The sequence below is a fragment of the Belonocnema kinseyi genome, chromosome 6, assembly GCF_010883055.1.
Source record: "Belonocnema kinseyi isolate 2016_QV_RU_SX_M_011 chromosome 6, B_treatae_v1, whole genome shotgun sequence".
In the NCBI taxonomy this organism is placed as follows: domain Eukaryota; kingdom Metazoa; phylum Arthropoda; class Insecta; order Hymenoptera; family Cynipidae; genus Belonocnema; species Belonocnema kinseyi.
This window is the reverse complement of record NC_046662.1, coordinates 77,873,817-77,888,833: the sequence shown is the minus strand read 5'-3', so window position 1 is coordinate 77,888,833 and position 15,017 is coordinate 77,873,817.

Sequence of the window (15,017 nt, the reverse complement as noted above, 5' to 3'; positions counted from 1 at the left end):
CCATATTCAGCAGAAACCCTTGGTACAGGGACCCTCTATCCGCAACCCGAGGACGCGTTCGGTGGCTTTGTCATAGGCCCTTTGGTTTGATTCTAGAGGAATTAAAACTATATATATATATATAATCAAATATATATATAGTTGATATATTTTTTTATCATTATACCTAAAAATATATCGGCCTATTAGCTAGAAAAAATTATAGGCACTTCAGCCAGAAAATGCAGCTAAATAGGCTGTCAAGTTTAGCTATATTTTTCACCTAGAATGTCCAGCTGAACCTAGTTAGGTGTTACACCTATACTTGTTTAGCAATAGAAATATAGACATCACAGCTGAATTTTCTAGATACTGCACCTAAATTTTGCCTGCAGAAAAATCTGTTCATTACAGCTAACTATTTAGGAAAGCGAAATCCAGCGACACTTTCTAGCTAAGATAGCAAGAATTCTAGGTACTATACCTAAACATTTTTTTCAGTGTACTTTTGGATACAACATAATTCGTTTTGATTGACAATTTTACCATCATATTTTTTGTAATCAATTCATTCCATAGAAAAGTCTACTATTTGTTCAAAAATTCTCGCATATATTTTGTAGAACATTTGATCTTTTTTGGCAGAAAATTAATCTCTTTAGTTAAAAGCTCATCTTTTTGTTTCAAACTTCAACCACTTGATTGAATGTGGAACAATTTTGTTAAAAGTTTAATTTTTGTCAAAAATTAATTTCTTTCATTGAAACTTGAACTATTTTGTCGATAATTTAACTATTTTGCTGAAAAATCGTTTCTTTTCTTTCTAAATTATTGGTTGTAGCTAAAAAATCATTTACACAATTTTTAGTTACTATTTTTATGTAAGATAAAATAACAACTATTACATTTATCGTTGATGGCTAATTTTTTTGATAGTCCTTCATCAAACAAATTCAAGAAGTACTTCAACATCTACCTAAGCAGTTAAATTTATGTATGATTGAAAAATATCAGTTTCCTAAATAATAGTTGAACTTTCAACACAAGAGAATCCGCAAACAAAGAAGATTAATTTTTAATAAAATAATTGCATTTTCATCCAAGAAATATGAAGTTTTTACTAAACCAGATGAATTTTTAAATCAAGGAGGCAAATTAAAAGAAAACCATTTCAATTTCCAAAAAAATTTAAATTTAATTTTCAAAAAAATTTAATTTATTTCAATTTAAAAAAAAAAAGAGTTGAATTTTCATCTAAAAAATATTTCAGTTTAACATTCAAATATCAAATTTTGAGTTTTAAATATATTAATAAGAAACTTTTTTACGAAAATCGTTTAATTTTGAACACAAGAAGGAGAATTTTCAAACCAAAGTATAGAGTGCGAAAAAATCTTTGAATTTTCAAACAAATAGTAAAATGTAATCTTCAGGTGGAAGTGAATGCAAAAAAATACGAATTTTGTTTTTTCCCTGACTTTTCCCTGACCAATAAAATTCCCTGATTTTTTTCAAATTTTCATTGGCTGGATGAATTTTTCCCTCATCAGGTAATTCATTTAATTTAGGCTTCTTAATAACATCATTTTTATGATCAATCTTTCTTAAAACATAAGTGTCACACAAAAAATCTCGAAAGCATTTTTATTATTCTTCCTCAACGCTGAATGGATAATTTGAAAAACTTGAAGAAAGGAATGTTGCCAAATTAACACATAGTTATTGATTGAGTTTCTGATAAAGAATAGTGACAAAGAATAGCACATTCCTTCGCATAATAGAGCGGAAAAAAATTTAAGATTTATTCATTTAAAACTTTATTATTACATGTTTAGTTAAAATGATTAATTTTCAAACAAGAAAAGATACATTTCAAACAAAATAGTTAAATTTTTAACCAAGCTGATGGATCTTTAGTAGGAAAAATGATTTTTCAATAACAAATGCAACAGTTGATATTTGCGCGAGAATTTTATTTAATTTTTAATAAAAAACTATTTAATTAAACAAAAAATACGAATTTTCAACAAATTAGTTGAATCTTCAACCAAGACAGATTTTTCAATAAATGAAGAAAAAAAATTTTCACCCAAAATGTTGAGTTTTCAAAGCAAAAAGACGAAATTTGAATAAAAAGGTTGAAATCAGAAAACATAAATATTTTTTTCTACCAAAATAAGGGAATTTTTTAATGAAAAAGATCAATTGACGAGCAAAAATGGTATAGATACATTTTTAGTAAAAAAATGTATTTTCAACATAAGAAAACGTGCTTTAACCATAGAATATTTTTCTACACAAAAATACAAATTTTGAACAAAATAGATGAATTTTCAGCAAAAATAGAATAGTTTAATTTTAGGTGAGTGAAATAAGTTTTTAATCAAATAAAATAAATATTTAGTGAAATAGTAAAATCTTCGACCTAAATGTTGAATTTTTAACCAAAAAGATTAAATGTCTACCAGTGAAAAATATCTTGGCGAAAAATAGCATAGTTCAATTTTTAGTTGAAAAAATTAAATTTTCAATAAAAAAAACTAATTTTCAACTGAATAAATGAATTTTTCACCAAACTCAAAAATTTGTTACAAAAATAAAATCATTTTTCATAAAATACATGAATTTTTTAGCAAATATTTTTATTTTTAATGGAATTCTCAACCTCATATTTAAATTTTTAAGAAAAAAATCAATTAGTCACCAAGAACATTAATAGTCAACCCAAAGAGACAAGATTAAATTACAGTACATAAATTTTTTAACAAATAGTTGAATATAGAACTGAAGAAGATCAATGTTCAACCAAATTTGAAATAGTTCAATTATTAGTTTAAAAAAAAAGTTTCTAATAAAAGAAAAACTAAATTTCAAGCCGAAGAAATTCATTTTAAACCAAAAAGATCATTTTTCTACCAAAAAAGTTGAATTTTTAACAAATCACATGAATGTTCAACCAAAAAGGTGAATTAATGTCGAAGAAAACTAAGTTTCTAGCAAAAAAGACAAGGCTTCAACAAAATACACAAATGTGACACCCAATCGTTTAATTTTCCATTGCAAAAGATGAAGTTTCAACAAAACATGAAATATTTAAGTTTTCAGTTAAAAAATAATAAATTTAAAAAATGTTAAGCAAACATTTATGTTTTAAACAAAAAGAACCGATTTTCCAATTAACATGATGAATCATCAACAAAACAAAAATTATTTTCAACAACATCGTTTCGCTTTCAACAAAGCAGTTGAATTTTGAACTAAGAAAGGTTTTTCAGTCGCCATTCACAATCATCGAAAATCTTGAAAAATTAATCAAATAGTTATATTAGGAGAAAAATTCTGGGACAAAGACAAATTTACAGTATGATTCGAGCAAGAACTGGTTAAAATACCCTGTAAATTTAAGGTTTTTTCGTCTTTCTTTCAATGAAGTATTTGTTTGAAAAATATTAAAAACCTTCTAAGTTTACATTTGTGAAACGAAATTGATCATATTACAGGATCAGTATGTAAAAATCTCAAATTATTCATGGAACAAAACAAACTAACCGTTTGTGCTAAATCGCATTATGAACAGAAATGTCACATTTTTTTTACTTTTGAACTTTGAAAATAAAATTTTGATACAAAAACAAAATAATATACATTTATGTGAGAAATATGCCAAAAATAGGCTTTAAATTCTTGTGCCATATATAAAATTCTAATCAAATTAAAATAGTCGAATTTAATTCTACTTTGATGAATATTTCATCCGGAAATACCTTGAAAAAGTTTTTTTTTATGTTATTTAAATGTTAAAACAATATTTAAATAACGATACAAGCTTATTACACAAGCGGAGATAACATTTTCGCAAATTAAAAAAATAATATGCATATTTCGAAGAATTGTAAGCAAGTGAAAGAATGGCGTCATTCATGTTGAATTTACTGGAATTTTCTTGCTTTAATAAGGAAACTTCTGTACGTCATATGTATTCCTCTCAAATTATATAAGATTTTCTGTGAAATCCATAACAAAAGGTCAGGAAAGAAACTCAGTGTTTTCTAAAGAAGGGGTAACTAGTGACCACGTAACGCGCACAATGTTCTAGTTTATTAAACTAAGTTTAAATATAATAAAATAAAAATAAAAATTATTTTCATGCTCGAATATTAAACATCTTATCTTACTGTCGATTTATTGTTTCTATAAGTGTTAATCAAAAGTTTTGCCTTTTCCAAAATCCATCTAAAGCCAAAAATTGTTTTTTTTTTGCGGAGTGGAACCGAAGCATTACGATTAAGATATTCAAAGAATATTTGAGTTGCATTATCATCCAATAAATTCAAAGGGTACGTTTTGCCAACCAATTTGTTACTTCGTATTGAACAATGCAAAGCCAAAAATGATATATCTATATGTATAATTTTTTGTCCAAAGAAAGTCTAATGCGAACTTTTAATTACAGGAATCTTCTTAAAAAGATGTTAAGATAAATAAATTAAAATAACTGTTTTACCTTCTGAAGAATAGGTTTGTTTACACTTCTTTGGATGAAACTTTTGAACTTTTGGCCAATGTTTTTTGTTTCAGGCGTCATTCACTCTACTGACACTCTTTTTATTAACTATTTGCCACCATAATTTCCTGTCCTGGCATACTTCTCTAACTTATTTTATGCCCATGCATTTTTTCATGCAGGCTCTCGTGTTTCTCTGACTTCTTATGTCTCTTCTAACTAGGGTTTCATTCACACATTCTAACCATTCTTGCCGCGGTCTACCTCTGGGCACGCTGCCATTTACTTTACCTTGATACACTTGTTTCGTTAGTCGTTCATTTGGTATTCTCTCAAGATGCCCGAACCATTTTATATGATTTCTTTCCTATGTGTCTACTAGCGTCTCTTCTGCACCACATTCTTTTAGAATTATCTCGTTACTTACTTTGTCCATCAGAGTATTCCCGCATATTATGCGCATGAATCTCATGTCAATTGCGTTAATTTTACTCTTGTCTTTTTCTTGATAAGTCCATGTCTCGCTACCGTATAGTACAGTCGGTACAAATATAGAATTATGTATTGCCATTTTAGCTTTATTTGATATATTTTTTCTTCTGATAGGGGGACCTGCTCTACCAATAACCTTCTTACCTTCGTTTATGCACGATTGTCCATAATGTTTTCTTTGTTTCGATAGAAAGGCACTTGATATTCCTTTTAAAGATTTGGAGTATTTTTACTTTTTGTAAAATAAAGGTGGAAATAAAACAGAATATTCATAATAATTTACATCCAAAATGAATGTAAGTTTATTTGAAACAATATGCACATTAGATATATAAGAAATTAATTTTATCATTAACTTCCACAATCTTAAGGTATCATTTTTACACTTAGTGAGATTTTATCACTTATAATGAGAATTTGTTTGAATTTTTGAGGTAAAATAAGATAGAGAAAAACAAATGAGTATTTCAAATCTTGTATTAAAAATTTCTCGTAAATTAAAAAAAAAATACAGCGATATAAACGAGCCTCTCGTACGTTGTGGGCCACTAATTAATAATTGATCAAAATAATAGTTGGTTATAATAACTGGTTATGATAATAATTGGTTATAATATAAGAATGAAAGATTATAATTAGATTATAGAAACATCAGAAGTCGTCATATATATTATCCGTCCGCTCTCTTGAAACTCTTTTCACCATCTTTCATTTTAATGCTTGCCTCTAAAAAGAAAACAATATTCAGTTACAGAAATCTTTACACTACTGTCGAAAATTATGTTCACGGCTAGCCTTAGCGGCACTCAAAATCGCTGATGTCTATGAAACACGATTACTCGCACGGAACTTACGTTGGAAATTGAAAAAATAATACAGTTTAAAACATTACGAAATTTCATGTCAAATTACTATTAATAAATCAATTTCTCAGTTTTCGAAGAAACTATTGTGTTGAAACTGCAATATATCTCGACTTTAAATCTTAGCTTAGAATCATGACCTAAAAAAGTCATATCAGAAGTCAACAACACGCAATCTTTGAAATATTCATTATTATCTGAGCCAATTAAACTTCAAAAACCTTCACGGGTTCCTAAAAAACTGGAAAAATATCTTAAAATGTATTAAAACTGTCTCCAAGCCTGTCCAAGCGGTGAAACGATATATTAGGATTCAAAAAGTTCCAGAGATAATATTTTAAACCAATTTTAAATGTTTTTTTTTTAAATTGAAGTTAATAAAGTTTATAAAATCTTATATATTTGATTTTTTTAATTACACGAATTTCTTACTAAAGTTTAAAAATGACTTTGAAAAAACATAATTTTGCACATTTTCTTACCTTCTTAGCTCTGCTTATTTATATTGTTTAAAATCACCGAAATTTTACATGTACTCTCAACGAAAAAAATTTCATTATAGAATCAATTTCATGATTTCTTTAGTTGGTATAAACAAATGATAGGAAAATACATGCATTTTCTGCATTCTCGGTGTTTCAATGCATTATTCACACTGATTTTATCTTTAAATTTTAATTATTAATAATGCTCTAATAGTTGAATTTTCAATAAAAAATTAGATTTTTCAACAATCTAGTTAAACATTTAACTACAAAGGATGAATCTTCAACCAAAAATGCAATATTTAAATTTTCAGTTGAAAAAATTAATTTTTAATCAATAAAGATAAATTTACAATTAAAGATATTAATTTTTTACCAAAAAAGATGAATTTTTAACTGAAGACATCAATTCCTAACTAAGTATTTAAATGTTTAACTGAAATGAAAATTTCCAAGTAAAAAATAATTTTAAACAAATTATTTTGACTTTCAAACATACAGTAGAATTTCTATCTAAAAAAGATATTTGTTCTAAAAAAATGGAACAGTTGAATTATCAGTTTCGAAAATTAAGATTCAAACAAGCAAACGAAGTTTTTTTTAAATATTTTAATTTTCAAACCGAAAAAAGCAAATTTCAACGAAACAGTTGACTTTTAAAACAAAAAGGATGAATTTTCGATATAATTGTCAAGTTTTAACAAAAGAATTGAATTTAGAACCAAACAATTAAATTTTTGGCTGAGAAAGAAGCATTTCCAAAAACATAATAGATACATTTTTAAGAAATACTTAATTTTCAGCTAGAAAGAACGAATTTTCAGCCAAAACGGAAATAGCTGAATTTAAAGTTAGAAAATTTAATTTTCATCCAAAGAGCTAAATTTTCAAATAAAGTGATAAAAACAAAAAATCTTAGCAAATTAGTTCAACTTTTCACGCTAGAAGATGAATTTTTATTTAAAAAAATAATAATTTCAACACAATAGTTGAACTTTTAAACAAAAATTAATAATATCTTCTGTCAAATAGCCCGTGTAGAAATTTCCCCGGTTGGCCCTAATACAACATGTTTTCTGGTCGGATCCCAGCCGGGCTACTCCTGGCTGGGTTTCATGGACAGGAACCGGACGGGAGCCGATCGGGCTACATTTTTCTCAATCACGTAGTCTGGGGCCAGCCGGTTACTGGCCGAGCCAACCCTGGTTATATCCCATGGTCGCGAGCCGCCTGAGCACTGGTCAGGTTAATGTTTTTGTAGAAATTACACATTTTTTAAGTGCCGTAATATTATCAAAGACGTCATTATGAATGCTAGATGAATTATTACTTAAAAATTATAATTTAAAGATTTATTAGATAAGTGAAACAAAAATGAGCTTTTTAAATTCTTTTTAAAAAAACATTAAATTTTTTCGAATAATTTAACATTTGAAATTAAACTGTTATCGATTCTGCTATGTGCAACAACAGAAATGATACAATTTTTATAAACTTCTCTATATTCAGACAATGTTTAGCCTGTACAATTTCAAATTTACCGCCATATATAGCGCCTGCTGTGTCTGTCGTCTGCATAGACACTCAGTAATTTTCAGTTTCGCACCTGGAACGAGAATGCCCCTTGCACTCACGTCGCGTCGTCTCTTCGAAGTTCGCAAATAAAATCGAGACTCGTAGTTAAAATCAACCTTATTTCAGTAACTAGTTTTAATCTCTCACTTAGTGTGCCAATAATTATTATTTTTAATTAAAATATAGTCTTGTGTATACACTTTTTACTTTCTTCCTTCCTAACCTTAAATCACCACGTGGCTTCCAAATTGCTATGAGATTCTATCATCAGGGAATAAAATTCTACTCCGATTTCTTGCCAGAATTGGTTCTCTTGATTTGACTTTTAAAATTTACCGTAAACTTTACGATGAGCTTTAAAAGCCAAAACAAGTTGCCAATTTCTCGCCTGAAGCAACATTTCTTAAACCCTTTTTGGCGGGATTACCCGGCCGGATCCTGGTCGGTATTAAAGCCGGGATCCGACCAGTTTACCGTGACGTTTTTAGCCGGATCCCGGCCGGATACCCCAACCAGCGCCCGGTTTAAAGCGGGGCTATCCGGCTGGGACCCGGCCGGATCCCTGATTGGATTCCGGCCAGGTAATTTTACAATAAGGCTATTATAGGGATCAAAATAAGAACTCCTAATTCAAAAAAATAACGCTAATTTTTAGCTAGGTGTTAATGGTACAAGTAATTATTTTTAAATTTATGTGCTATACCATCAGAGATTATACCTTACCGACAGTAGATCAACCCTCCAAACTATGAAAGCAGAAAATCTACACGATATCGATCAAGTTAAGAATCTTCAATAACAAAAAATACAAAAAAAGGTTCTAAACTTTAAGTCGCAGAATCTCTCGGGGACGAAACATGCTGTTTTTAAAAGGTTGTGCGTTGGGGTGTACCGAAACCAAAGTTATTTGCGCGAGGTTCTAAAAGCAATGAAAACTTTCTTTTGGTACTCAAAAACACTCCCCTGAAGTTTCATAAAAAAATTCCTTTTGTCTCCGCATCGTAGATAAAGCTGAAAATTAACAAAAACGAAGCACCTTTTCAAACTAGATCTGCAAACTTACGTACTTTCTTAAAATTGCGTTTCGGTATGCAGATACTAGGAAATCCGGAAACGTACTTAAAGATAAGTAATTCATATCAATTTATTATAATTTTACGTTAAAAAAGAAATTTTAAACCTACAAACTACAAATAAAAATGAGATTTTAAACCGGGGGGGGGGGGGAACTCTCCTTTTATTATAAATTACAATATTTAGGCCATGGATGTTGAACACGATGCAATAGAAAACTCAATTGAAAACGTCTGTGTCACTGAGGCTAGGGATATAATTAAGGGCATGTGACACAGCTAAATACCTATATTACCGACCACACTTTTTCAGTTCACTGAATGTTTTTTTTTTAAACTAAGAACTTTTTTTGTGAATAAAATATCGAGCTGATACTTTGGGAAATTTATTAGAGTACAATAAAGTACGTTTAGGTACTGCATTTTGGTAGGAACTTCACTGAAATTATTTCATCTTTTTTCTGAACCTCAACATTTTTTGAACGTTCGAACTTATTTTATACATAAAATATCGGTCTCAAATTTGGAGAAATGCAAGAGCCAAAAGAAAACTACGTTTAAGTACAAAGCTTAACAATAAAAGATGTAAAACAATATATTTTAACAATCAATTCCAACAGCATCAGCCGGTAACGTTGTACACGAAAATACGAAACCTAGCGGGAACTAGACGAGGCTCTAGAGAGTTTGTATTTTTGTGTACAACGTTATCGGCTGAAGCGGTTGGAATTGATTGTTAAAATATTTTTTTTTACATCTATTATTATTAAGCTAAAGAAGTATGCCAGGACAGAATAGTATGGCGGCAAATATTTAATAAAAAGTGTGTCAGTAGAGTGAATGACGCCTAAAAGAAAGACCTTGGCCACTAATGGACCCAAGTGGGGAACTTTACATAACAACTTTGTGAAGATCTTCACTTGGGGTGATTGCTAAAGAGATTGATCAGCAACCTGCGTCAGAGCAGTGTTGCGGAACGAATGTGTTATTTACATAAACAACACGAGAATTCTGGATCAATCTGAAAATTCTCAATCCCTTCCCCACATTACTCCTTTCTCCACCGAGTGGGGGTGTAATAATAATATTTTGATGCGTTCACGGTCCACTCGCTAATCTCCAGAATCAAAACAGACATGGTTCACTACAATTTTTGAGTGCATCAAGGTTTTATTTACATTTTACCGGTGCACCACGGCTCACCAGGATTTTGTTTACATTTTGTTTTTCCTAACCGCTTTTTCAGAAAAAGAATACAGTTCAGTTTTGACGGTTTAATCGCGAGTATGTTATAATAGATGTGGAAAATTCGAATTTTAAACAGCATTTAATATTTAAGTAACCGGAGATTACCTACACACTTTGATGTAATGAGGTACTATTTTTTTTTAAATGCGAAAAAATTGGAACTGAAAGAAAATCTAAAAGATACCCAAGTTCTTCTGATATTTCGCTCACAGTAAACCCCAGGAATAAATTTTATTTTTCAAAAAGATAAAAACGTTGCATCACGTTTATCTAACGAAAGATAAAATTTATCTGAAAAAAGATCAAGTTTATCTGACGTAAATATTTTTTTGACATATGTTATGTGTCAGACGGCTGCGTCTATTTTCACAGAAAAAATATCCTTCATAAAAGAGTAAAAACACTCAGCCAACTTCAGTCCCTTACTTATGTTGAACAAATCTTCAGTTTTTTATGGACCCTGGTTTAGACTTAAAAAATTCTAAACAAACACGATTTGGTGTAAAGTAACCAAAGTGCAAACTGTGTATTCGGTAAGTGTAGGTGAGCGATTTTTGGCTTTAAAATTAGTGAAATAAAGTGAAAATATTTAAAATTGAATACCACGTGGATTTTTAAATTTGCAAAGGACATTTTTTCTGTGAAAATATACGCAGCCGTCTGACATATAACCTATGTCAAAAAAATATTTACGTCAGATAAACTTTATCTTTTTTCAGATAAATGTTATCTTTTTTCATATTAATTTTATATTTCGTTAGATAAACGTGATGCAACTTTTTTATCTTTTTGAAAGATAAAATTTATTCCTGGGGTTTACTGTGCTACTTTGGCTTCAAAAATGAAGGCTTTTTACTATGATGGAAGAAAACACGAAACAAAATTAATGGTTGGAACAAGTGAAGGAAAAAAAACTGCAAACAAGAAAACAAGGAGAACATACTTATCTCATTCGAGAACCAGGAAGTACTTATTTAGGACACATATTTTCATCTTCTTCATATGCAAAAACGATTACACATTATTTTCTTTAGATTTTCTTTAACGAAGAAATTAATACCTACAATCTAGAATGTGTGGGTTGTATTGGCTGTCCTACGAACACTGATAAACACGCAGGTATAATTCAATTGCTAGAATTAGAATTGAGTAAACCGCTACAATGGAGTGTCTGTCAGCTTCATGGTAATGATCTGCCATTCAAAGCTTTGTTTATAAAATTTGATGGAGGAATTTCTGGTGCGAACGATTTTTCTGTTTCAATCGGGAAAAGATTAGCTTCTTGTGAAGAACATCTATTTGTAAACTTCGATGCTGTCGACAGTTCTAATTATCCTGTAGTTGAAACCCGTGATCTTAGTTCTGATCACAAGTACCTGCTAGATATATGGAATGCTATCAAAGAAGGTGAGTGTTCTGAATATCTTGCTCGAAAAAGTGGAGGAAAATTATCGCACGCCAAATAGTTGACTAGGATGAGCAGAACTCTTTGAACTTACAGGGACAAAGAATCCATCATTTGAGTTAAGAGTTTTAGTTCAATTCATCATTAGAGTATATGTCCCAATGTGGTCGAAATTAAGTGTCAACCATCTATCCGCAAGCTCGCTGTGTCTTGAATAATTTCTGCGAAACAATCAACTGGGAAATCAAAATTAAGGAAATTCGAAGTTACTTTGTTGATTTTTGCCGTAAAAGACTACACGAAACTCATCGACTCAAGCAGTGGAAAGGTGTGTGGAAGAAGTCACGTCCGCAGCTCGGCAAGCTTAATCCTCTGAAGTTAGTGATGGAATCATCCGATCAAGATTCGAAAGACGGAAAAGCTTGCCTGTTTTTGAAACGAAGAATGATTTTGTTTTGAAATTAAAATAGCGCTAATAAATTAAAACTAATTTTATAAATCAACATAAAAGTAGGTTATTGGTAATACTCTGATAATTTAATGGCATTATAACAAGACTATATATGCTCCGACTATTCCATTATTTGATTTTATTCAGCATATATTTTTAGAAATATATAATACTCGTATGATGGTCACATGGTTGATAAGTCATATAATTTCAAGAAAATAACGAAAAAATTTAATTCTGTTTTTTTTAATCCTCTACGTTATTCTGGCCGGATAAAAATTAATTTTGTTGTGAAATAAAGAGCAATATATCACTTTTAGATATTTCCTTGTAATCCAAAATCAATGAAAATTATTTTAATATCAGTTGCAGCATATTGCAAATAAATTCTGATTAAGTTATATCACACATTATATGATCAAATAGTCGAGAAATTTACCATGATTCTAAGAAAATAGCGAAAAGAAAGGCAAAAAATATTTTAATTGGATTATCGCTATACAGGTATAAATCGACCTGCTTTGAGCTATTTTTATTGATAATTTAAATCTCAACACAAAATTTTTGCTGTTCAAATTTGAAGTGGTGCTTCATTTTTTATGATTTTTAGCTATATCTACGATGCGGAGACAGAAAAATTTTTGTTATGAAATTTTAGGGGAGTGTTTTTGACTTCCAAGAGCAAGTTTTCATTGCTATTAGAACTTTGAGCAACCAACTTTTTTTCGATTCGCCATATTTCGCGTATTTGAATTCTGTGCTTTGTTTTTTAACAAAAAAAACGTTTTCTTTAATAATCTATAACTATACATAACTTTATATCTATAACTTTTCTGCACAGTTCACGAAGAAAATTCAAAAATTATATTTACAGAGAAAAAAAAGTTATACCAGCTTCCAAAATAGTTTAGCCCTCATAAATTTGATTTAGGATGCCTTTCTTCCATTAGCATAAACTTTTCAAAAATACTATAAAGAATAAAAAAATAGGTATTTTTAGAAAATATTTTCAAATATTGAAGAAAAAAATATTTTCATGTTATTTTTAACAAATTTTTTAAAATATAGGTGTGGGTTTTTCAAGAAAATGGTCTATTAATATTTTCACAAAAACCGCCACCATTTTGTTAATTTTGAACTTTTTTATACTTTTTGATTGATTTCAAAAGAATACAATAAACGCTGTCAAAATCAAGAAGACAACGTTAAATATTTCAAGTAAGTCAAAAGTCTTTGAGGATTGAAGGAAACATCTGGAGTTTTTTGAAAAACAATGTACAAAACTTAAGTATGCATAACTACGTGGGCAATTTTTTTGTTTTCAAACCAAAAAAATACGTATAGTATAATTTCCTCTAAAATAAAAGTTTTATTTTTGGGAAAAAATAAAGCTATTCTTCAAAACCATGGAATTTCTAAGCCGGAAATTCTTTGACAATATTTGCTCGAATTTGCCTGACTTTTTCAGATAACATCTTTTTTACACGCGTCAGAAACTCAATACCTCAAGAGTGAATTTTTATTTTTTATTTAGACAGAATATTGTTAACTTCCACATCTATTTCTTTGAAACCAAACAGATTTTTGATTACATTTTTTGCCCTCTATTCTGAAAAATTGTAGCCCTGAAGTGTATTTTTATTTTCTTTTTAAATTATGATTACGATTTTGCAGAATGTTTTCCCTTTCCTAAAAAATCATATTTGATTGGTTATCTATTTCTGTACTTCCACGTTTCATTATAATTCCTCTCGAAAATTTCCTCTTTAAAGTCAGAATTATAATTCTTTTAAAAAATTCCCTGAACGAACTGAAAAATATTGTTTCTTTCAAAACTTTACTGTTCCAAATCAGAATCCGAATTATTTTAGAAAATTTCCCGTCCTAAGTTAACATTGTCATTAATTTTAAAAACTCATTTTTCAAATTCAGTATTATAATTCATTCGGAAAATTCCTAGTTCGAGGTATGAATTATATTTTTCTTGAAAATATTCTGATCCAATTTAGATTTACATATAATTGCCGCTGAAAGTTTCCTGTCCCAGCTCAAAATAATCACTTTTCCTAAAATTATAAATTGCAATTGAAATAAAAAACAGAAGTGACAAAGTAAAAATAAAAGTCAAGTCAGGACTTTATTGGTGAGCGATTATGTCCAAAAATTAGAAGATTAGCAGAATAATTGTATAATGCTAATTTTTACTTCGCTTCGTGGTTAATACATTCTTTATGTGTAAATATCAGTAACATTGAAAAATGCATTGCATACGTAATCACAAAAAATGTCTTCACTTAATTTAAAATCTTTACATGTACTCACCGACAGAAAGTGCCAACGAAGTAAGGATTAGGAGATTCATTATGGTGATGCATAAAAATACAACAGAAATACCAGAAAGTGAGACATTTAAATCAAAAAATGATTTTTCTACTTTTTTCATACTGATGCGACATACAAGACGGTGCGACCAGAATTTAATCCCCCGAAATTCTAGAAAAATGTACATAGTATAGATTTACTTTCCTGTGTGCCATTTTAAACCCTACCAACGAAATTATCTTCTCTTTCAAAAGCTCTTTCAAAAGTTTTATAGCTAGGCTCATACGTTTCTCTGGATAAGAAAAATTTCAAATTGATTTTAAAATTCCAGGAGTTTTTTATTTGAATTCTTTTTAAAACAGGATGCTAAAATTTAAGAAATTATTAATTTTCCCTAATTATTTTAAAACAAGGAAAATATGCCTTAAACTAAAATACAAGTTTTGTAAAGTACTCTCCAAATTTAACGCAGTGACGTCATTCCCTGAACTAACTCAACATTACTTTCTTTTAAATGAATCCCTGTTCCAAATGAGAATCATAATTATTTCTGAAATGCGTGTTTCATCAAAAAATTTATATTTGTTAAAATAAGGCTATAGAAATAATAAACGCGAATA